The sequence below is a fragment of the Mixophyes fleayi genome, chromosome 5 (assembly GCF_038048845.1).
Source record: "Mixophyes fleayi isolate aMixFle1 chromosome 5, aMixFle1.hap1, whole genome shotgun sequence".
Classification (NCBI taxonomy): domain Eukaryota; kingdom Metazoa; phylum Chordata; class Amphibia; order Anura; family Limnodynastidae; genus Mixophyes; species Mixophyes fleayi.
Genome location: NC_134406.1, coordinates 121,582,997 through 121,608,588, shown reverse-complemented (window position 1 = coordinate 121,608,588; position 25,592 = coordinate 121,582,997). Strand labels below are relative to the sequence as shown.

General features: G+C 40.8%; 1 protein-coding gene across 16 annotated transcripts in view; it reads left to right on the top strand.

The window, feature by feature from the left end:
• LOC142158631 (poly(rC)-binding protein 3-like) overlaps nucleotides 1–25,592 on the top strand; it is a 1,531,228-nt gene that overhangs the window by 727,241 nt on the left and 778,395 nt on the right. For 13 of the 16 annotated variants that reach the window (XR_012692823.1, XR_012692822.1, XM_075212788.1 and 10 more), the window contains exon 4: nucleotides 23,289–23,311. The exons of the other annotated variants lie outside the window; for them this stretch is intronic. The gene's annotated coding sequence lies outside the window, so the exon portion shown is untranslated. The remainder of the gene's footprint in view (nucleotides 1–23,288; nucleotides 23,312–25,592) is intronic. 16 annotated transcript variants of the gene reach the window in all.

Sequence of the window (25,592 nt, the reverse complement as noted above, 5' to 3'; positions counted from 1 at the left end):
GCACACAACTCCTCAGCTGGGCTCATCGCTCTCTCTTCTCTGGGCATGCCGGCATCTGCAAAACCTGGGACTTGTTGTCCCAAAGTTACTGGTGGCCTTCTTTACTGGAGGATGTGAAGAGATTTGTTTCTGCTTGTTCCAAATGTGCTCAATACTAGACCTCTAGGAAAAGACCTTATGGATGTTTGCTCCCATTACCCATTCCTGAATACCCGTGGTCACAGATCTCGATGGACTTTATCACAGACCTTCCACTTTCCAAATCCTGTACTGTGGTGCTAGTGGTCACGGATCGCTTCTCTAAAACAGCCCACTTTATTGCTCTTAAAGGTCTTCCATCTTCCCCCTCCTTAGCCGATATTTTTATTAAAGAAATATTTCACCTCCATGGCTGTCCTCAACATATTGTTTCCGATCGTGGATCACAGTTCATATCAAAATTTTGGAGGTCCTTTTGCAGTAAGTCCGGAATTAAGCTTGACTTTTCCTCCGCATATCATCCCCAGTCCAATGGGTCTACGGAGAGAAGCAACCAAGTATTAGAAAAATTCTTAAGAATATTTATCTCAAGTAATCAAGATAACTGGGTGGATCCTCTCCCTTGGGCCGAGTACGCCCATAACAATCATTTTCATGAGGCCATCTCTAACTCCCCCTTTTGTATTCTTTATGGCTGCCATCCTAGACTACCCACCTTCTCACAAATTACACCTTCCGAAGTTCCAGCGGTGGACTCATTGTTTCGTAACTTCTCTTCTATTTGGGAACAAACCAAGAGGAATTTAAAGAGCGCAACCATTCGTTCCAAGAAATCTTACGATAAGAGGAGGAAAGTAAGCCCAAGCTTTGCTATCGGTGACAGGGTATGGCTATCCACTCAAAACATTGTATACTATTTATTTATTATGAATTAGAATAGTTACTTTACGATGATCACTCCACCGGAAGTGACCAACCGGATATGACGTATCGGGCTAAGAGATAAAACATCTCCACACTCCGGAAATCATGCTTTGATTGGCTGCGTGTTAAGAGGACTCGAGTATATAGGAGTCCACAGCTACTTCATATTTATGACTCCTTGAAAAAGTCATTTTTGTAAGATGAAATGCGTCGGTGATTGTGTTTTCTGATTCCTTGAACACCATCTGGATGTTGAAGTGTCGCCGGCTGGAACCCTCCGTTCATCTGCGAGTGTATTAAGGACAGATAAGCTGGTTTTTATTTTTATTCATTTTATTTTACTGAGTTGCAGTGTGAAATATTGTGCTGCTATTAAACTTGTAATTATCCAGAGATTTATTGCCATTTAGTTTTTATGGTATCACACTATTGTGGCATTATTTTGAGTTTGCAGATATATGCTAGCCATCCTGGTTTTTTTCGGAAGAATTACCTGCTATCTAGGATCGTTCTGACTCCCAGTCTCCCTAATTGGCATAATCAGAGGGATTTCCTCACTATATCATTTTGGCTCAAATGATTTGAACTTCCGGTACGGGAATTACCTATGTGTGGAGATTTTTCACTATGTACCACTTTTAATGCACTATGTGTGGCGCCCCCTGTCTTTTGTATGTATATATATATATATATATATATATATATATATATATATATATATATATATATGTGTGTATATACATATATATATATATATATATATATATATATATATATACAAGTTAACCCGTGCATGATACTCATGCATTCTAGTCAAATCAAGCTACTTATGGTGTTAAAAAGTTTCTTGTCATGCATTTGGGCCATAGCTCAGTTCTCCTCAGGGGAAGAGCGTTACTTCCCGACGTAAGCGCCCTTTTTTAACGTGGTTTTGTCCACATGTCACCACCTCATCATTCTTCTCCATCACCTCATCCTTCATTTTCATCGCCACATCTATCCAGATGTCTATTCAGACACAGGGACATCTCTCAGCGGTCCTGAGTATCACACTCCTCTCACTCTGTCACCCCCGGCAACCACCAACCACTCCCCACTGTCACCACCGGCAACCACCAACCACTCCCAACTGTCACTTCTCCTTCAAGAAATATATATATATATATATTTAAAATCTTTATAAACACTTTTAACAATTAGCAAATTAAATTAACAAATTAAAAACATCTTAGTATACCAAATTTCAGCCCTTTCTGATTTTTTTTTCCACACACACTAAGAATTTAGTAGGTCAGTGTATAACTCCGCCCAACAGGTGGCGCTGCAGCTTGGTTTTATTTTTTCCACACACACACAGACAGACTAACACACGCCACTAGACATTTATATTATATATATATATATATATATATATATGTATATATATATATATACAGTTATATATTTCAGGTGAAGAAGGAAAAAGGGCCCCCACTAGGAAATCAAAACCCAAAATACAAAGAAAGGTAATAATATTATGCGTACTGGATTTATAAACTAGATAAGCACATCTGTATATATATCCTGGATCCTTCTGAGAAACCTGTGTCGTTATACCTTGATCCAAAGTGCCTATACAGAGATTGAAAAGATATCAAAGACAGTGTAGTATTTTTCTATAAGGGGAATGGTTATAACTATTGCACCCGATAGTATATGTGTGTACCGAAATTTTTAAAGATTACATGCTTATTTCTGTTATTTCATGTCTTCTGCAGCATACTTCATCCCTTTGTCAGTCAATCACACAGAGCTGTATGTAATCTGTGGTATTTCACTTGATCCATTCTGTTAATCTCCAAGATATAGAAACAAATGGACCATAATTGTGTAGTAATTTTGATAAAACCAAATCTTAGTATAAGACATAAAAATGCACACCTGACAACTCAGTCAGGATTTTATGGCAAGATGTCAGTCCATAAGTCTCTTGTAGAAAAAAAAATCAGGAAACAATACTCTCACAAGGAGTGTGGGATAAGCCAAATTTATTTAATCTCCTCTTGGACATGTGAAGCTCTGGCCTTTTGACTTTTTTTGTGTGCTTATTTGCATCTCAGATTTTCTTGGGCTCATTGCCTTGAGGGATACCAGGGAGGCAGGTATGAATATTCCCACATGATTCTTTGAGAACTAAGACTCACAATTCCCGCTTCAAGGTTTACAACCAACATGTTCATACTTATTGAAAAAGGGACTTGGCTAACCCTGATAGATTATTTCCTTTCTCCTCGTGGTGGAATCACATGGCGGAGGGACTTAAACCACTTTGTTATTGATACATTTGTTAATTCAGTTGTTGTTTCTGATGTTATATTGATCTATACCTGTTCACTTTTTTTTCACCTTTTACATGCTCTCTCTATACTGTTTGGAACAATACTCCCTATTATTAATCCCTGCTAAGTACTTTTCCCAATTGTCCCAAAAACATTTATATTCATTTTTCGCCCTTAACAAGGACCACCCCCTCATTTCTGATACCAATGTTGTACCATTTACTCTTTAAGTGGACACGTTTTCCTTCCGGGAGAATTGTTATTGGTCTCAACTCTCTCACAACATTTTAAACAGCAATCATTGGTTAGTGAAACCATGCTGCCCTATACGAAGCTGTCTATTGTATTCCGGACACACCTCTCTTGATGAAGTCATTACAGACAAAATGCGTATAGGGATTGGACATTGATCATTGTCTGTGAAAGCTGCTCTGTTCTGAATCCGGCATCGAAAAAGTAGGAGTAAGCAGATTTGTAATCTTGATATGCTTCTATTTTTTTTTTTATCTCTGGTACCTGCATATTTGTATGTGTTATTGAATAAACTTTTACATTGGATAATACACTATGGAAGCGCCCCGATCTGGTTAATATTTTAAAAATCTGCAGACATAGTTACTCCTCCTGGAGACACACTTCAAAATTCCTCACCCAACAATGAACAGTGAAACTTACCCTTAAGAATACTACGTCTCTACTGACAGTTTGCAAAGAGACACACCGATACTTAGTCACAATAAAATTCCTTTAGTAGTAGATGCTTGTGTATCGGAACCATAAGTGAGATACATTATTATAATGGAATCTCTAGGGCCCACTATAGCTTTGGTTTACACCCTTAATATCGGACAGAGTACCTTCTTCATAGGTTTTTTCGAGCAGCTCACTAACCTAACACATGGAGGTAACTTTATAACAATAAATCCTAGGACCGCTCTCTCCTGCATGCTCTCCTCCCAATCACTTCAATCATGCAAAACCAAAAACTCATCATGTTTCTAAAATCGTACAACCTTTATTTATCTGCCCCACACAATCTATGTACTTTCGTAGACTTAAGTCATATTGATCACTTAATGACTCAAAAACTAGTTCAAGCAGAGATCTCCCCAGTTTTGTGGTTCAACCATGCACCAGTTTTAATTGAATTCAGAATACATGTCCCCTGCCTCCCCAAAAATGAAGGTTGGATAAAACCCTCCTCCTCAAATGGGAACATATAACTTCGATCTCCAAATCCATTAAAATAATTTGTTAATCTTTACAATTCCCTGGACATATCCCCATCAGGCATGTTAATTAGTCTTTTCTCTGCCAGAAAAAAAGTTGAAAATTAGGAGATAAATAGACCTGTAATCATGATACCTCAATGAAAACGATAAAGCAGTAATTAGGGTAATACCTAAACCGGGATGAGATCCCAACTGGTTGGGCAATTATAGACCTATCTCTTTATTAAACTTGGAACTTAAACTGTTTGCCAAAATACTGTGCAACAAATTAAATAATGTGATTACTTTACTCATACATTCAGACTAAGTGGGACAACACAAGGCATGCCATAGATTTGATCCATATATGTAATATACACAAACCCCCTACTTTGAAGGACGTTGCAAAAGCATTTGACAGGGTTGGATGGACTTACATGCACAAAGACCTAGCAGCTATAGGCATGAGATGTCCCTTCTTCAAAGTAACAGTATGCTTGAATTCCATGACCTCAGTACCATTCAAATCTTTTTAGATCAAAAAATGGAACTCGTCAAGGCTGCCTACTTGTTATGGACTGGAATAATATCAGGCCTAGTGGGCGGTTCCCACGATGGCCTGTGCACGTGACTAGCTGAGTCAGGATCATACAATGTTTAGAAAATAACACAAGACGGTGGGTCTGCTTAATAAGTACTTCAATGAATATGAGCATAAGTACATATCAACACATGGAAACAATGCAGCAAAGTTCTGTACACAGTAGAGATGGTGAGATGGCAGCTCAGAATATCACAATGATGAGCATCTGCACACTTGGCATAAAAACAAAGTCTTGTAAATTGATGCATAGAGGTACTTGCAAACAGAGTCCCAAAGATGGTGCTACCAGCACTTGGTTGATAAAGCAGGTTCACCCACAGGAAATCCAGGAGAGTTCAGGAATACACAAAGATCAGAGAATGCACATGAGTCCATGGAGACAGGCTAGCAAACAAGTTGCACTGACAGTGAGCAGTTTAAATAGAGCATGTTTGAATGGCACGCCCTGAAGTGAGTCATGTGATCCACAGGAGAACAGAGCAGACAGGAAAAGTAACAAACCTGGACAGGATTGTAACAGTACCCTCCTCCTTCAGGGTGGATTCCGGACACCTACGATAATTTTTTAGGGAATCTTTTCCAAAAGTGTTTGAGCAGGCGAGGGGCATGAATGTCAGAAGCCCATAGCCTTTCCAATCGACTAGAAATTGCAGTGAACCTCTGGATCTACGAGAGTCCAATAGTTGTTTGATCTCATATTCAGTTTGATCTTGAGAAGTAGCCAGAGGCGGAGAAGCTGTGACACTTGAAAATTGATTTTGTACCACCGGTTTTAGCAGAGAGACGTGAAACACATTGGGAATCCGTAGTGAGGATGGAAGTTCTAATCTGAAAGCTGCTGGATCGATCATCTCGGAGATTTGGTAGGGACCGATAAATTTGGGTGCTAGTTTCATACTAGGAACTTTTAAATGGATAGTTTTAGTGGATAACCAGACCTTATCCCCTGGAAGAAGTGGAGGAGCAGGACACCTTTTCTTATCGTAAAATCTTTTAGCCCGAGCAGCAGAATTCTCCAGATTACTTTTGGTTTGTGTCCAAATGAGGGAAAACTTGTGTAGCAGGGAATCTACTGCAGGAACTGAGGAGATAAGAGTTTGAGAAAAGGTAGGGGGTCTGGGATGACATCCATACATGACGAAAAAGGGTGAATTACAAACAGCTTCATGGAAATGATTGTTATGGGCGAACTCGGCCCACGGGAGGAGTTCCAGCCAATCCGCTTGGTGAGCAGACACATACATTGGTAGGAATTTTTCGAGCTCTTGGTTTGTCCGTTTGGTCAGGCCATTAGATTGAGGATGGTATGCTGAGGAAAAGTCCAATTTAATGCCTAACTGAGAACAAAAGGATCTCCAGAACCTTGAAACGAATTGTGAACCACGGTCTGACACGATATGGAGTGAACAGCCGTGGAGGCGAAATATTTCTTTGAAGGAAAGTTCTGCCAACACTGCGGAATAAGGGAGTTCTTTAAGAGGAATGAAATGAGCTGCTCTCGAAAAACGGTCTGTCACCACCCAGATAACCGTATGAGCTTTGGAGGGAGGCAGATCGGTAATAAAGTCCATAGATATTTGAGACCAGGGTATTTCAGGAACAGGTAGAGGAATAAGAGGACCGAAGGGTCTATGTCGAGGAACCTTATGTTGTGCACCTTTAGAGCAGGCAGAGACAAATGATTTCACATCTTTCAAGAGGGATGGCCACCAATAGTACCGGGTTAGGAGTTCTCCAGTCTTCTTGACTCCAGCATGACCAGAGAAATGAGATAAATGGGCCCAGCGTAGCAACTTCAGACATAGATGTGGTAATATGAAGGTTCTGCCTGGAGGGCAAGTAGATTTATGCACAGGAGTAAGGGCCAAGACACAAATAGGTTGAAGATGGGATGAATGTCTGGTCTTCGGAATGAAAGGACCTAGAAAGAGCATCTGCTTTTTTATTTTTTTATCCCGGACGGAAGGTAAGACTAATATCAAATCTTGAAAAGAACAAGGCCCATCTGGCTTGACGAGGATTCAGACAACGGGCTGAACGGAGATAAATGAGGTTCTTATGGTCGGTATATATCATAATGGGAAACAAGGCCCCTTCCAACAGATGTCGCCATTCAGACAGGGCTAATTTAATAGCCAATAATTCTTGATCTCCTATTCCATTGTTCTTTCTGCTGGGAGGAATTTACGAGAGAAAAAGCCACATGGATGTAGTTTCCCAGAAGTGTCACATTGAGACAAAACTGCACCAGTGCCCACATAAGATGCATCTACCTCCAAGAAGAAGGGACATTGGCAATCAGGTTGCTGAAGAATAGGAGCAGAAGTGAAGGCTGACTTTAAATGTTCAAAGGCTGAGATGGCCTCGGGGGACCAAAGCTTGGGATTAGCTGATTTCTTGGTAAGAGCAGTGATGGGGGCAATGATGGTAGAATACCCCTTGATGAATTGTCTGTAGTAATTGGCGAAGCCAAGGAAGGGTTGGATAGCTTTCAGACCAGTGGGCAAGGGCCAATCCACAATTGCTCTTAGTTTAGCCGAGTCCATCTGAAGGGCTGTGCCTGAGAGGATGTACCCTAAGAAATTAACCTGGGGCTGCTCGAAAAGGCACTTTTCTAATTTACAGAAGAGCTTGTGTTCTCTCAGACGGGCCAGGACTTGACCTACATGTTCCCTATGTGATGGGAGGTCTTGAGAAAATATTAGAATGTCGTCCAGGTAGATGATGACGAATTGATAGAGAAGGTCTTGAAAAATATCATTCATGAGGGTTTGGAATACAGCTGGAGCATTACAAAGCCCAAAGGGCATTACTAAATACTTAAAGTGCCCATTGTGTGTGTTAAATGCTGTTTTCCAATTTTTTCCTGATGCAGAACTCCAATCTGAAGGATGAGAGGAACAGTCCGGAACTGAATAAAGCCTCCTAGAATATTACTGCCATCGATGGCAGCAATAAAGTTACTGGCTGCAGGGGCGCACGGAGGATTGTCCCCCGACCCCAAAAAAAAAAAAAAACCCCGAGATGCGCATGCGCAGCAGCTCCGTCTTGTCAGCTCTGTCCTATACAGCAGCCGCGGCGCTGTCTAAGAAGCGTCCGCGGTGGTGCTGTATACAGACGCGTAGGACAAGTACTGATGCAATGGGCCTTCCCTCCACAATAGAGGCATAGATCATTTTTAAATCTTGTCTCCCTCTGGAGAGAGGCGGGACCTACCCACTTGCATAGGTTCTTCTGGGGGCAAAGAGGCCCCTGGGTTCTGGAAAACAGGGTGATGATTAGGACACCGGATCTGTTCCTTTTCTTGAACCCTCTCCTTGAATCGAAGATCTATTCTGACACATAGCGAGATAAGATCATCCAAGGAAGATGGGAGGTCACAGGAAGCCAACACGTCTTTTATTTTATCAGATAGGCCTTGCCAGAACGTGGCCACCAGCGCTTCATCATTCCAGCGCAACTCGGAGGCCATGGTCCTAAATATGATGGCATATTGCCTGGCAGAATGAGAACCTTGGCATAGACGAAGAATTCCTGAAGCTGCACTGGAAAGCCGACCAGGTTGATCAAAAATTAGTTTGACAGTTGTCAGAAATTCTGTATAATTTTGTAACAAGGGGTCATTCTTCTGCCATAGGGGTGAGGCCCAGGCCAGGGCTTGAACGAAAAGAAGGGACAGAATGTAGCCAATTTTAGCTCTATCCGTAGGGAAGTTCCTGGGTAATAATTCAAATTGAATTGCACATTGAGTCACAAATCCTCTACATGACTTGGGGTTCCCATCATACATTGGAGGATTAGGAATTTGTGGGTGTAAGGTAGTTGTGTTTGCAGAATCCAAAGAAGACTCAGCAGAGGTCTCAGGTTTATGGGAGGATACCAGAGTGTTCTGAAAAGAATCCAGACAAGAGAATAAACCTTGTAAGAACAGCATGAAGCGATCTTGATTGGACTCTTGCTTTTCCACTCTCCCTACTACATTTTGCAATAGGTCCTTGAGAGAGGGATCGCCCATGGTGTTCATTTTCTTTTTGATCAGTGCAAACTGTTATGGACTGGAATAATCCGGCCTAGTGGGCGGTTCCCACGATGGCCTGTGCACGTGAGTAGCTGAGTCAGGATCATACAATGTTTAGAAAATAAGAACACAAGACGGTGGGTCTGCTTAATAAGTACTTCAATGAATATGAGCATAAGTACATATCAACACATGGAAACAATGCAGCAAAGTTCTGTACACAGTAGAGATGGTGAGATGGCAGCTCAGAATATCACAATGATGAGCATCTGCACACTTGGCATAATAAACAAAGTCTTGTAAATTGATGCATAGAGATACTTGCAAACAGAGTCCCAAAAATGGTGCTACTAGCACTTGGTTGATAAAGCATGTTCACCCACAGGAAATCCAGGAGAGTTCAGGAATACACAAAGATCAGAGAATGCACAGGAGTCCATGGAGACAGGTTAGCAAACAAGTTGCACTGACAGTGAGCAGGTGTCAGTGCTGAGTTTAAATAGAGCCGGTTTGAATGGCACGCCCTGAAGTGAGTCCCGTGATCCACAGGAGAACAGAGCAGACAGGAAAAGTAACAAACCTGGACAGGATTGTTACACTTCTCTTCCCTGTGATATATGCATTAATGTTTGAACACCTCACCGTAAAACGTAAAAATCCTGACATCTCAGGTACACAGTTATGTCCCTCGGAGCACATACTTTCATTATATTCAGCATGCTTATGTCAGTCGCCAACCCACTTGTCTCTCTTCCATGTCAATCGCAAGCCAGTTGTTGTCTCTCTTTATCTAGTGAACTATTTAAAAAATCAGCGCAAATAAAATCTGAAATTTTTAATCTTACTCTTTGTCCTGAACATCTCCAACATCACATAGCTACATTTGATTTCCAGCGGAAAACCAAAAAACCTAAATATCTGTGTTGTTACCTTACAAGGACATATAATCAACTTTATGCAGCAAGCTTTTCCTCCCTATTAGAACTATTAAAATCTTATAAATTCATATGCTCAGCAAGAAAACCTAGAATCTGAATAAGCATATTTCACAAGCCTATCCAGGAAGGAGGCCTGGTTGTTCCAAACTTTCTCAAATACTACAGAGGTAGGCGGATATAGAAGCTGGTATCACTGACTCCCATTCACCACCAACCTTCATGTGGCTTAAACCACATAGACCTCATAAATCTAGTTTACCTCCCCTTTAGCATTTTCATTAAAAATATGGAACCATACAATCAATTCATATGACCGTGCCCCCGACTCATGGCCTATGACCTCCTTGGGGAACAACACACAATTTTATATGAGACTCAGTGCTACTCGGTTCTCTGAATGGATACAACATGACAACAGATTTATCAATGATCTAGCCCCCACACAACTTTTCCTGACATTTGAGTACATTCAAATACAATTCAATATCACTACCTACTGCTTTTAACAATACCTACAACTCAGGCAAGTTTATGGCACTGCCCATCGCTCCCATGCTAGTTTACATAAAACATCCTCATCAGTGTCTTTTTGTACACAAAGATCCTATTCAAAAGTCCTCATCTCAACTTTCTACCACCTAATATTGGCCCCCCAAAAGACTCACATGAATGTAAATGAGAGGAGGATATAGGGGGGTTCCTTTACCCTGAGGACTGGGATAAAATTAGACTTAGTCTCTCTAAAATCTCAATCTGTGTTAAGATTAGTGAGAATGCTTGCAAATATATACTACCACTGGTATCTTGTCCCTCACAAGCTCCACATTATTTTCCTTAATTATTCCCCATTTAGTTGGTGTCTCTGTGGTGACGAGGGTACTCTGTGCATATCTGGTGGCATTGCCTGAAAAATAGCTCCCCTCTGGAAGGAAATACACTGTTTAATTGCACATATCACTGATGCAATCATATCTTTATCCTATTCATTGGTACCCCATCACATACCAGTTATCGCTAAACACACGCAAAAGCTAAATACTCACATACTAAATGCCACAAAAAATCCAGAACCACCCTCCACTTTTTCCATTGTCAAAAGTATCTCTAAGGTCTACCGCATAGAATTTATTTCTCCAAATAAATTTCTTGCTTCTGGGGCCTTTGACTGAGTACTATAAGACCGCTCCTACAAGATTAAACTATCCTTTCTATTCCCTATAACTTTGATTTATGTAAAGGCAGCAACTTCTACTGTTTTCTCTTCCCCCTTATTCTCTTTCCCTCCTTCTATATTGATCCTTGATTATTACAACACTTAAAGTTGTATGTCTTGCTTATATACAGAAGACTTATGTTGCATGTCTATTTTAAGAGGTGATTTGCTTTTTAAACTTACCCACCCCACCCCACCCCCCTCTTTTCTATTTTCTGTATATCACCTGTTTTTCTGTTTATAAAGTATTTGAAAACTGAATAAACATATTTTAAAAAAAGAAAGCCAATTTGTTTTAAAGATATAAAATATGCATAGTGTTGCTTAATTTTTATTTGAGTTTGAGATTGATATCAAATTAAATTTATCCAGCTATCCAGTTCTGTTATTTGCGCAATGTGATTATTGCAGTGCCAAATTGTCTTGTTCACAAAGGATGCAATTTATTGAAATAAAATAATCTTGTATCTATTCCACATTTAATTAAAGTACAGTAGATGAAGCTTTGTGGTAAATTTTAACTAAGTGCCTGCAATAATAATCTATCTATCTATCTATCTATCTATCTATCTATCTCTCTCTCTGTGTATATATATATATATATATATATATATATATATATATATATATATATACTTTAGAGAGCAATGGGCACTATGTTCCTCCTGTATTAGAGGAGACACACTGATGGTCCTCTTCCACAGGAAGTATTATCAATTAAAGGTGGTCAAAACCCCATGTGCAGTAAAATATTTTTTACGATTGGACAGGGAACTTGGCAGCAGTGGTGCAAACCTGGCCAAAAAAACAGTGATAGTCATTATTCCTACAGACTACATTCTGACAGCAGTGAGAGGGTGCATGAACATGCAGACTGGTGTAATTAGGGACATGAAGTAATTTAGACTTCTTTAAACAGTGACAGAGAACAATTGTGACTGCTGTCATTACTCACATTGCATAAATCAGACTTCCAGGAAAACTGACATAGAACATATCCGACACAGCAACATACAGACACAGAGATTGAGGTCACTTTAAATGGCCAGAGTTACATTGCAATGCCAGGACCCGGCACATTATACAGACGTCGGGTCCTAGCATTGCCCCCAGCAATGTAACTCTGGCCATTTGAAGTGACATTGATTTCTGTGTCTGTATTTTCCTATATCAGTTTTCCTGGAAGTTTGATTTACGGGATGGGAGTAATGACAGCAGTTGCAATTGTTCTATGTCAGTGTTTCAAGAAGTCTAAATTTCTTCATGTCCCTAATTACACATGCATGTTCATGCCCCTCTCACTGTTGTCAGAATGTAGTATTTCCAATTTAACTTAAATGATAGTATATTCAAAATATACAGAAACGTAAATTTTTTATGTATCTCCACCAAGCTGCTTACATTTACTCAAATAGAATCATTGCTGGATATCTTCTCACACTTCTAAACATATAATTCTAGTAGTAAAGGTAATGCAGTGTAAATGGTATGAGAAATAAGCATTTAATACAGATCTGTAGGGCATGCTGTATAGGTAGTATATAAATTAATAAGGATGTTTGTTTTAGCCACTGTTGAGAGCAAAGAAATAGAAAATATAGATTTGGTTTAGTTCAAAACATTAAGTTAAATTGCAAATTCCATCTTACCTTGAATGCACCAAATCTATTGGTTTCCCCAAAGGCTGTAACAGTGCCTCACCTCCCTCCTCCTTCCTTCTATTCCACCCAAACCTAAATTCTTAGTTTTGGGTGGAGTTATTAATTAAAGATGTTTTGTGGGAAATGGACTTTTCCTGGGAAAACAGTACATATGAAAGCACTTGCTTTATAGTATTGTGATGTCCTAGTATGTCATACCTGTATGTACTGTCGAAGTCAGCATATTGGATAAAGTCATTTCAATTAAAATCGAGCAAACATGGTTGTCTTTGTCTGAAAAGATGCGTACAGTACGCTAAGGCGTAAAAGGGGAAGCTACGGCGTGGAAGGGCGTACGCAGCTGCAACATGTGGAAACAACAGTATTTAGTCTTTTACATACATTCGCACAAACACTCACACTTGTAAAATAGTACACATTAAAGGTAGTTGCAACACATAGTCATTTATGTCAAAATATAGTAGTATTTATATGTAATAATATAAATTATATGCATATCAGTAAAACATATGGTACACGTTGAAGGAATCTAGTCATGTGTGGTATCATACTAATCCTCTTCGCATTTGCGACTGTCCGGTTCACTCTGCAAACGAACCGCAGAGTGCATATGCAAGCTATTAATGTTAAGGAATTATGTACTATTATGACTGAGTAATCTTGGCGGGAAGATCAGAGCTCATCCCCTGGAGAGATGACCCCCTCCTTTGGATTCCTGAGCTTAAACTAGCCAATGATTGACAACCCCTTGGACCTTCCTGAAACCTGGACCAATAGAAGCAAAGCTATACCATCTACATTGTTTTACTGTATTTCTGTGTGCATATAAGCAGCAGCTCCTCATCTAGTGTTCAGACATCTTGTCCCCAGACTTCAGGATTGAATGACTGCACACTGGATCCAGAGCGCCTGCGATAAGTAACGGCTGTACTTATTATAATTTTCGCTTGAATATCTACTGCTACTTTAAGAGAATAAATCTTTGTGCGTTGGAAACACAAATCGAGATTCGACAATCATTATTGGTTAGCGACCATACGCACTTAACAATTTGGGGTCTCGTCAGCTTTGGAGGTTTCGTTGCCGGACGATACGCAAGACCAACGGATTTCGGTTCCGCAACAAAGGGTGGAGACGTGTCATATACGGGTAAGAACGCAATGTGTTCAAAACCTGAATTTTACTCTGTGATGTGAAACCGAATGTCCGTTTTGCATTGTCTAGGGCACGCTAACTAGAACCTAGGGACAAAAGAGAAAACTGTTTCTTTTTACTGTCATTGTGCGTTTTGATATATTGTATTGCATAGCGTATGTGTACTACCTGCTTTGCGTATGTGAACTTCCGGTAGATTTGCCACGTGGTTAAACAATCGTTTTGATAGTTATACATGCATAGTATAAATCACTTGTGAAAGTCTCTGAAACGTTATTACTATTGTTGGGAATATTGTTGATTTTCTGCGCAGAAAACTAAGGTGTATGTGTTTGGTGAAAGTTGATTTACTGTTGAAAAGACAGGGATATCGGTTGCTGCTTGACGAGGCGGGCTGGACAACCGAGGTAGTATACAAGGCAGGTATACTGGCAGCAAAAGCCCTGTTTGAAAAGAGAACAGTTAAAAAGCTTTTGGAAACTTTCCCCCCAAGAGTAATCGCAAAGTTTAGCGATAGTTAGTATTGCTAAGCGGTGCGATCGAACCACATGGTTTATTGTGCAACCGTGCTTGCGACTTGGGTTGAACGGCTGGAGGAATTACGCTGGTACAAACGGGTAAACTCCGGTACTACCAGTTCAGTAATACTCAACAGAATTTTGTGGAGAGCCAGGATATCGAGGAGCTGATATTTCTGTTGTCCATAGTGATATTTCTGTGTTAGGAGGTGTGTGGGCGCAGCCTGTGAAACCGTCCACGGATATAAATCTCTAGTAGGTTCTGTTTGAAAGAAGAACAGGTAAAAAGTCTTTTTGCGTAGCGTTGAGAAATAGGTTGTTTTCACAATGGGTGCTAAGCAAATGCTAGAGATGGTTGATGTTGTACTGCAAAAGGAAGGGCCTATTGGTTCAGCGAGATTTCTCATGTGTATTAAATATGGTGCATACGCAACTGCGTATTGCGACACGTGGGTCAAGATGACCAAAGATTGTGATAGGCCTTTCCCAACAATAGGGAGTTTTAATGCAGAGGTACTAAATACTGTTAAAGATAAAGTATGGTTGATTAAGTCAACGAAAAAGAGAAATAGACATAATGATTGTTTAAAATTGTGGGAAATGGAAGGTAACACGTGGCAGAGCAGCGAATGCACAGCGGAAGTAGGCGTAGCGAAAAGCGCGCGCACAACGGAAGTAGCCATTGCGAAGTGTGGAGAACTCAGTGCAAGCGTGCCCCCGCCACCTTATGTGGCGGGAGGGGTAAGTACAGCCGTTATTAAAACTGAAAAAAGAGAAATTGCTAAATTATATCCTGTTTTAAGTCAGTTTAAAACAAGTGTATCAAAAGATGAAGATGAGCCCACTGTGATTTCGGCCATTGCTCATGCTGTTAATATGCTAGAGGTTCAGCGTAAGTATGGGAAAGGAGCAATGGCTGAGATAGGTATGAGTAGTGTGATCACTAGGAGTGATAGCGTTCTAAGTCTTGAAACAGCAGATCCGGTAGTGACTTCTGGAGCCAGGGAACCAGTGGGTGCATACCCAGTCCGCACAATATCAGTTCCCAATGGGAAAGCGGATAAGGATGGTGTAATCCCTTTAAAAAATGTTACAATGCATTGTCCCTGGACTAGATCAGAATTACGTTCCATTATGACTGAATTCCCAGACCCTAGAAAGGAGTTGGCTAAGTGTCAGAAATTTGTTAAAGACTTAGGAAATGCACACGAACCAACCAATAAGGATTGGCGTGTAGTGTTGAGGGCTTGTCTTCCTCCCAATACTGACATACAAAAATTTATTAAAGATTGTTTGTTGGACGAAGATGACACCTTGACTGATGAGATTAACCAAGAGAATATAGAACAAATTGTCAAAGATTTAGCCATCTATTTTCCAGTAGTGGTAAATTGGAGTAAGATTTTCACCATAAAACAAAAAGATAGTGAAACTTCAGCGGACTATTTTGGTAGAGCTCTTGCATCAATGACACAGTTTACTGGGGTATCAGATATAAGGGAGAACCCACATCATAGGGAAGTAGCGGTAACAGTACTGATGGATGGTTTAAAGGGAAATCTAAAAACAAGAGTACAAACCTCAACCCCTGGTTGAAGAGGCAGCACGGTATATTCTCTTAGAGAAATTGCTGTGGAACATGATAAAAATATCTTTAGAAAGAAAGAAGAGAAAGGTGATAGGTTGATGATGGTGAGTATTCAGGCTTTGGAGGGAATACGCACACAACCACAAACATACCAAGCATACGACACAGGTAAGAAGGTAATGGTATGTTTTCGCTGTCATAAAGAGGGACACATAAGGAGATTCTGTCCAGAAGCAAGGAAAGAAACATCAAGGGAGGGAATCATATAGGTATCCTCCACGGAGAAACACACATAGGCAAGAGAACACACAGCTACCTGCGCATGTTATAGCAGCAAATATTGCGTGGGAAAATTATAGTCAGCGCTAGGGGTCAGGTCATACCTGTAGTCTACAGCCAGTGAGGTTAACTGAGAGTCTGAGGGAAGAACCAACAATGATAGTTCACATAGCTGGTAGGAAACAAACTTTTCTTGTAGATAAAGGGGCGGCCAGATCTGTGATAACCTCTCCTTTTAATCTACAGGTGACCAGTAAAACTATTCCAGCTATGGGGGTAACGGGAAGAGTGTTACATTATCCTCTAACTAAACCCGCTGAAGTTACTATCGGGCCTCTGCATACTAAGCATTCGTTTCTCTTGGCTGCAGCGGCTCCTACTAACTTGCTAGGGAGAGACTTGTTATGTAAAATGGGATGTGTCATATACTGTACTTCAGATGGTGTGTTCCTAGATATACCCAAGAAGGTCGCTCATGAGGTACAGGACATATTGGACACCCCTCAAAGGTTAATGTTACACTCTACTGTTATAGAACCAAGTCCATCTCAAGTAAAGGGGATGTTGCTGTAAATACCAGGTGCACTATGGACCAGAGATGGACAGGACACTGGACTGATGGCAAATGTAGCCCCTGTCATGGTAAATCTAAAAAGTGGTAGGATAGCTCCAAAAATCCCACAGTATCCATTAAAACCAGAGGTGGAACTAGGGGTATGTCCTATTATTAAGAGGCTGTTACAACAAGGGATTTTAATTCGTGCAGCCAGTACAGCAAATAGTCCCATTTTTCCTGTGAAGAAGAGTGAAGGGGGGGGCTATAGATTAGTCCAGGACTTAAGGGGAATTAATAAAGTTGTTGAGAGCCAATTCCCCACAGTGCTAAATCCAGCTGTCATCCTCATGCAGATTCCACCGTCTGCTAGTCATTTTACTGTCATTGACCTAAGTTCTGCTTTCTTCTCAGTCTCCCTTCACCCTGACTGTCAATACCTTTTTGCATTCTCCTACCGGGGAGTGCAATACACATGGACCAGACTACCCCAGGGGTTCATTGACAGCCCCAGTATTTTCTCGCAAGCCTTACATGGCTGTTTGCAATCCTTTCAAACCCACAATGGGTCTGTTCTAATTCAATATGTGGACGATTTGTTGCTGTGCTCTGATTCTTTTATGTCATGTTTACATGATACTAAATTGTTGTTGCTCCATCTCTCACAAACAGGGCACAAGGTGGCAAAGGACAAATTACAGCCATGTCAGATTAAGGTCAAATACTTAGGACACTGCCTCACTAAAGGGCTAAGACACCTGACAACCGAAAGGATTGAGGCCATACAACACATGACTCTGCCGCAGAGCCAGAAGCAGATTCGTACTTTCCTGGGGATGTGTGGATACTGTAGATCCTGGATCCCAGGTTTTTCTATTCTGGCATTACCATTGCAGGAGCTAGTCTCTTCCTCAAAACCAGAATGTGTTGTACAGACAGAAGGGTCAGAGCAAGCGTTCTTTAATCTTAAAGATAGTCTGACTAGAGCACCTGCATTGGGAATACCTGATTATGAAAAGCCTTTTGAGCTATAATGTACGGAAGCTGATGGTTGTGCAGCAAGGGTCCTCACACAGAAACATGGTGACGCTAGCAGACCAGTAGCATACTACAGTGCACAATTTGACAATGTGGCAAGATCACGCCCAACATGTTTCAGAAGTGTAGCAGCAACTGCTCTTCTGGTAAGTAAGAGCGAGGACGTAGTATTAGGACATAATTCAACTGCTTATACACCCCATGCTGTATCAGCTCTGTTAAATTCAGCCCAAACCAGACATGTTTCTTCAGCTAGATTCACAAAGTGGGAACTAGCCCTGATGGCACCCTCAAACATCACCATCAAATGATGTAGCACCTTAAATCCAGCTACATACCTTCCATATGTGTCTCTAGAGACACAAAGGGTGGGAGTTGAGGAGACCCTGGTCGATGATGAGTTAGGCAAGAATACTGACACGCATTACTGTATGGAACACCTGAATCAGACCTTTACTGCAAGGCCCGACATACGTGACATCCCCTTAGAAAATGTAGATTTTACGTTTTATACAAACGGAAGTTGTCATAGACAGACAGAGATGGGAGAGCTATGTACTGGTTACGCTGTGGTAGACGATCAGGATGTGGTAGAAGCTAAACCCCTTGGCCCACCTCACTCAGCCCAGGTGGCGGAACTTGTAGCATTAAGGAGAGCGTGTGAGTTGGCAGAGGGTAAATAAGCCAATATATATACTGACTCTAGGTACGCCTTCGGGGTAGTGCATGATTTTGGGGCCCTTTGGCGTCTTAGAAACTTTACGACAGCAGCAGGTACGCCAGTGGCACACTCACAACACATAAAAGGACTTCTGACAGCGATACAGTTAAGCAGAACAGTAGCCATCATAAAGTGCAAAGCCCATACCTTTGAAGAAGACCCAGTGTCATTGGGCAACAACAGGGCAGACAAAGCTGCTAAATGGGCAGCAGGGCAACCTATGACTGTATCGATCAAGACTATGATGGTTTTTCAGACATTAGACATGCAGAAATTAATTGAAATGCAAGATTTGTGTTCCATGCAGGAAAAGGCGGTCTGGAAGGCGAAGGGATGTGGTCAAGAGTCCTCAGGACTCTGGAGGGATGGACAAGGTAAGCCTGTAGCTCCCCGAACATACTTTTCAAGTCTGGCTGAAGCAGCACACGGTCTGACTCACCTGGGTAAAGAAGGTATGTGCAAACTGGTGAGAGCATACTGGTGTGCTCCTGGATTTTCCTCTCAGGCTGGTAAGAAAGCAATGTCATGTTTTACTTGTTTGAGGAAAAATGTCGGGACAACTATTCCAACTGAGCCATCCCACATCCATCCTACAGACGGACCTTTTCAGGTAATACAAATTGACTATATCCAATTACCACCGTGCAGGAATCTAAAGTATGTATTAGTGTGTATTGATGTGTTTTCCGGTTGGGTAGAAGCATATCCGGCAGCCACTAATACTGCTGTGTTCACTGCAAAGAAAATTGTACAAGATTTTGTATGTAGGTTCGGTATCCCTAGAATCATTGAAAGTGATAGGGGTACCCACTTTACTGGTGATATCTTCCAAAATATGTGTAAACTCATGGGAATCGGTAGCAGACTTTACACCCCTTACCGACCACAAGCCAGTGGTAAGGTGGAGAGAGTAAACGGTACTATAAAGAACAAGCTTGGTAGGGTAATGGCTGAAACTGGGTTGGCATGGCCCCAGGCTTTGCCATTGGTTCTCCATAGCATTCGGACCACTCCCAGACCTCCTCTTAATCTGTCCCCCTTTGAGATACTGTACGGACAACAACCTCATTTGATCATGAGTCCACTAGACGACTTGAAGTGTAATAATGAAGTGACTGTACAATATCTTATAAGAATGAGTAGACAGCTAAAGCAACAACAACAAAAACTAAAAATGCTGTCACCTGGTATGCCAGAAACGAACTGTCATGATGTTGAACCTGGAGACTATGTTATGATCCGCAATTTCTTACGTTCAGGTAGTTTAACAGCCCGTTGGGAAGGCCCGTACCAAGTGCTGCTGCCCAGTACTACATGGCTGAAAGTTGCAGAGAGAGACACTTGGGTCCATTCCACCCACTGCAGGAGAGTCCATAATCCGGAGAAAGTGCAAGATAAAACTGAGACCGACGACAAAGATTTGTCACTTGTGAGTCTGTTCCGGGAGACCTAAAGCCTGCAGTCGAGACACCTGAACCAGAGACGTTGCCCCAGAACTATCTTTCCAGAGATGGAGTGGGGGTTTTTGTTTTTGTTTTGTTCCAGGATTTTCCTTGTTTTTACTTTTTCTAGGACATTCTATTTTTGTGAAGGAGGATGGAGGACGGAGGAGAGTTCTGGTAGTGATGCGGATGAGATGGAGGCAGAGAAAAAGTTATTAGAATACTCAGAGCAGCCCATTATCCAGATTGGTCCGGGGGTTATCAAAAGGTCTGCTAGCTCAGGAACTCGGAGGCAGTGTGAGGGGCTATTGTCTGATGAGTATTGTATCTGCAAGTTCTGCGACTCTTTCATTGAAGAGAGATGCATCCAGCAATGTCAGTCCGCCGGTAATCTGAATGTGGCCGGGCATCCTTTGGAGGATTATCACTCCCTGGTGGGTAAGGTGCTAAACCAAACCTAGTGCTGGGTGTGCTCTCATGTGCCACAGGGGCAGCATAACATAGGACTAGTGCCATTCCCTTTAAACATCTCCGAAGTACTCGAATTGAGGGGTGGGAGGCCCATAGAGGGAAGGTACAATAACACTAAGTCCCCTAGTCTAACGCTTCGACAATACTCTGTAGACAGATCTTTGCTGTGCCTGAATATCTCTCATGCAAAACGTCTGGAGAATTGGGAAGCTGATCCATCAGATCAGACAATGGCTCGCCCCACTCATTTTAGAGGGAGACTCACAAGGTCACCAATAGGCAGGAATGTTGATGGAAGTTATAAATTAGGGCGTATAACCAAACATAAGAAAATGTCCATTGGCAAAGTCTCTATAGATAATTGTGAGAATGTGATCCATGCTGACACGTGTCTTGAGCAAATAAAGACTCTAGGCATGGGTAGTTTTGTCAAAACTCTGTGTGATATAATTAATGGGCATACTGTTCCTTATGTTCTCCCTGATGATGTATATTTTGTTTGTGGAAGAAAAGCTTATTCCTGGGTGACTCTGAGTTCCAAGGGCTTGTGTTTTTTAGCTAAACTAGTTCCTGAAATCTTGACTATTACTCATGAGGAAATGGTTGGTATTCACAAGACTACATCACCACCATACATACACACACAGTATGAACACCGTGACAAGAGAAATATGATTCCTGGTGAGGAACCCATAGCTACAAAATTGATTAGCGAAACCGCTGGGTTTCAAGTTATGGTTGCTCTAGATGCACCAGGACCGCTCTGGGAACATTAAACTTTAAATATATCCAAGACCTAGCTAAATTAATAGATAATATCACTGAGATGTATGATGACACTTTCAGGTATACTGGAAGGGAGCTACAAGAGTACAAGAAGGAGTTGGTGCAACATAGACTGGTACTAAATTATCTCACCTCTATTACTGGTGGGTACTGTGTGACACTGGCCACCCAGTTCGGTGTAAAATGTTGCACGTACATCACCAATAATACGGATGACCCTTAGGAGGTTATAGACCGGAAGATGGATGAAATTCTGCAACTGAAATGGGAATTTCGAAGGAATAATAATTCTTCGTTATATGAGGTCGGGGAAAAGGTGGCAGGTTGTTCTCATGGTTGAACCCTGTGAAATGGTTCTCTGGTCTGGGGGAATGGGTACAGGAAATGGTTGCTAGTGTAGGTAAGCTCCTTCTCCTTATACTGGGTGTCATCTTAGCAATTGGTTTATTTGTCAAATGTGTTCCTACTGTGTTGAAGTGTGGGAAACAGTCTTCTAGAAGAAACACTGAGAACGAGACAGAAAGGGTGGTGCAAGACACCGAGATCATGGTATGTGAAGAAGTGTTGTATAACCCTGAACTTGAAACGGTGATTAGGTGATAGTTTATTATACTATCAAAGGGTGGAGCTGTCAAAGTCAGCATATTGGATAAAGTCATTTCAATTAAAATCGAGCAAACTTGGTTGTCTTTGTCTGAAAAGATGCGTGCGGTACGCTAAGGCGTAAAAGGGCACGCTACGGCGTGGAAGGGCGTATGCAGCTGCAACACGTGGAAACAACAGTATTTAGTCTTTTACATACATTCGCACACTCACACTTGTAAAATAGTACACATTAAAGGTAGTTGCAACACATAGTCATTTATGTCGAAATATAGTAGTATTTATATGTAATAATATAAATTATATGCATATCAGTAAAACATATGGTACACGTTGAAGGAATCTAGTCATGTGTGGCATCATACTAATCCTCTTCGCATTTGCGACTGTCCGGTTCACTTTGCGAAGGAATCGCAGAGTGCATATGCAAGCTATTAATGTTAAGGAATTATGGACTATTATGACTGAGTTATCTTGGCGGGAAGATCAGAGCTCATCCCCTGGAGAGATGACCCCCTCCTTTGGATTCCTGAGCTTAAACTAGCCAATGATTGACAACCCCTTGGACCTTCCTGAAACCTGGACCAATAGAAGCAAAGCTATACCATCTACATTGTTTACTGTATCTCTGTGTGTATATAAGCAGCAGCTCCTCATCTAGTGTTCAGACATCTTGTCCCCCAGACTTCAGGATTGAATGACTGCACACTGGATCCAGAGCGCCTGCGATAAGTAACGGCTGTACTTATTATAATTTTCGCTTGAATATCTACTGTTACTTTAAGAGAATAAATCTTTGTGCGCTGGAAACACAAAATTGAGATTCGACAATCATTATTGGTTAGCGACAGTACGCACTTAACAGTACATTTATACTAGGGGTTTTCAACATTTTCTATAACATATACCCATTTTTTATCAACATACTTCCTAACCTGAGATAACATTGTAAAAATGTTTTTTTAATGTTTTATTATTATTACTATTGTTTACTTATATAGTACCGCTTGAGTGAATAAAAATTAAATATTATCTGTTGACTCCAAAGCAACAGTTCTAGTGGTTGCTAAATTATCATGAAAAATGGAACATGATTAACTTACCATGAAACACTAAGAAACCATCTGTTGACAAATAAGAGTATTTTAGTTTTATCCCACAAGTTTAGCTCTACAAAACTGATATAATTTTTAAGACTATTTCAGTTCTTTTTTTTTTTTTTTTTAAAGTATTGGGCACACTGGTCTAATCATTTAACTCTATTTTAGGTTAATACTTGGGACCCATATTGGTGAGTTACCCTTTCCTTTCTTTTCTGTGTAGTAAACAATGTGAAATTCACATACTTGTAATGACAGTTCCATTTCTATTGCCAGTACACATTTGCTCCCACCAACCTATTCTTTTAAATAGATAAATGATATAATGTAATTAAAATAAAAAATCATGTGAACATGAGTCGCAGTCTCTGCTGCAGTCAGTCTTCTTCTACTATAGGTAATCTACCTAGATACTGTTGCGTCCATACTATTGTCGCTGTGACTAAATGAGTTTGATAACACCTTAACCAGCCTGTCCCTCATTTATCACAAAATGTGGATTATAGCATGTACTTTTTATAGCCCTTTCTTTTGTTCCCCAGCTCAACAGAGTACAAATGCTGTGTCCAATTACATGTGGATAAGTTGACATTGTTACCATGCCTAGATAAGAGACTTCTTCATTTCATGCTACTCATTATAAAAATGTGTTTGTTGTTAATTCAGTTTGTTGTTAATTCGTTGATGTTGTTCTCAAATTGAAGCCAGGTGGGTTATGGGTGAAGATTAGGTGGTGTCCAGGATACAGGTGAGGGGACTGGAGCTGCATTCATTCTCCCCCCTTCTTTCTCTACTGGAAGCATGGAACAGCTGTGGTCCCTGTGGCATCACAAAGTAGTGTAAGGGGCTAATTTCCGGAGAGGTTAACTGTTATCTGATATTTGGAGGTGAGAAAGGCCAATTAGTACCCATTGTCCTTCATAGGACTTCCTGAGACATTCTATCTGTGAAACCGCAGGGGAGCTTCTGTGGAATAACAGCTCATCTCCAATCCCCCTCTACCCCAGCATCCACCAATGTTTAAAGAGGGAGAGAGCCAGGGGTGTAGAGAGAAAAATGTTTGGAGAGGAAAACACTGTGGAAATTTGACCCTAGTTATAAGGAGGAGCCACTCCAAGGGGGGAGATGATGTTCATTCTGTGGATTGATTCCTAGAAGGTGCAAGGTCTGGTGTTGAGATGCCATTCTCTACCAGAGACTACATATACAGCTGAGAGAGATTCATGGGTTTGCAAATCAGGACAGCCAGGTGACTGTAACTCCTTAAGCTAGTGGGGTAAGGGACAGATTATGTGGTAAACCTGCCTGGCATTTATTTACTGAGTGTACATAATATTCTAGTGATTGTTTTTGCTACAATAAATGTAATGTTGTTCTTTTCTAATTGAATTTGCCTGAGTAACTAATAAGAACTCTAGAAGGTACTGGGTAGGCTTCTCTGGCATAGGAAGGCACTCCTGTGTGGCCTGCCAAAGTGAAGTGGGTAGCATTGGGCCAGATTAACCTGGTATCTTCACAGTTTCCAAAAGCCAGAGGTTACATTTATACACAGCACAGTTGTAAATGAAATGACATCACAGTAACACACAGTTAAAACTGTAAGGTCTTCATTCATTTGTTGAGGGGTCTTGCACTCTCAGATACTCAACGTGGCATTGGTGGATTCCTCTGGTCATTGTTTTCAGGAATGTCAAGTGTCCTTACTTCAAATTCCCGACCCTAAACTTGTTCAGACTAGTTCTTAATGATCCTTGAGTGCTTGCTATTAGTATATAGAAAAATTATATTATCCATAACTAGCGTACGCTAAGTGCGAAATCTATGTAAATAGCCCCAGAAGCATTCTCATTAATTTTTAAGCTGAGTGAATTCAAGCATGATATAATTCAGATGTTGGAAACATTATTTGACACTTAGATCACCACAATATATTTTATATGAAAATATTAGTAGATATATTAAACACATTTTAATGATATAATAAAAAGTTTGTTGCATATAATTTGCATCGCAACTGATGGCAATGTACAGAAATTATTAATGTACCTCCTTCATCCAATTATTTATCTTAAACAGTTCCACCCTCTGAAAGGAACCCACCCGGGCAAGACTCTATTGCAGGATAATAATTGTATACTTCATTTTCTGTGACATCTGTCCTCCATAATACTATAATGTAATTTTCCAGGGTCACCTCAGTCAATCGTTTACCATACTTCAACACAGTAGGAACACATCTGACACATAAGCCAATTACTATAAAGACACCAGCTATAAGGATAAGGAGCTTACCTATACTAGCAATCATTTCTTGTACCCATTCTCTTAGACCTGAGAACCATTTTGAAAAAAGGTGGATAAACATCATAAGGCGCTACCTATAACAAATTGTACAGGATTTACATCACATGAGTCCAAGGTATAGTGTAAGTCCAATGGTTAGTAAAAACGTTCTTTATCCAATCCACACAA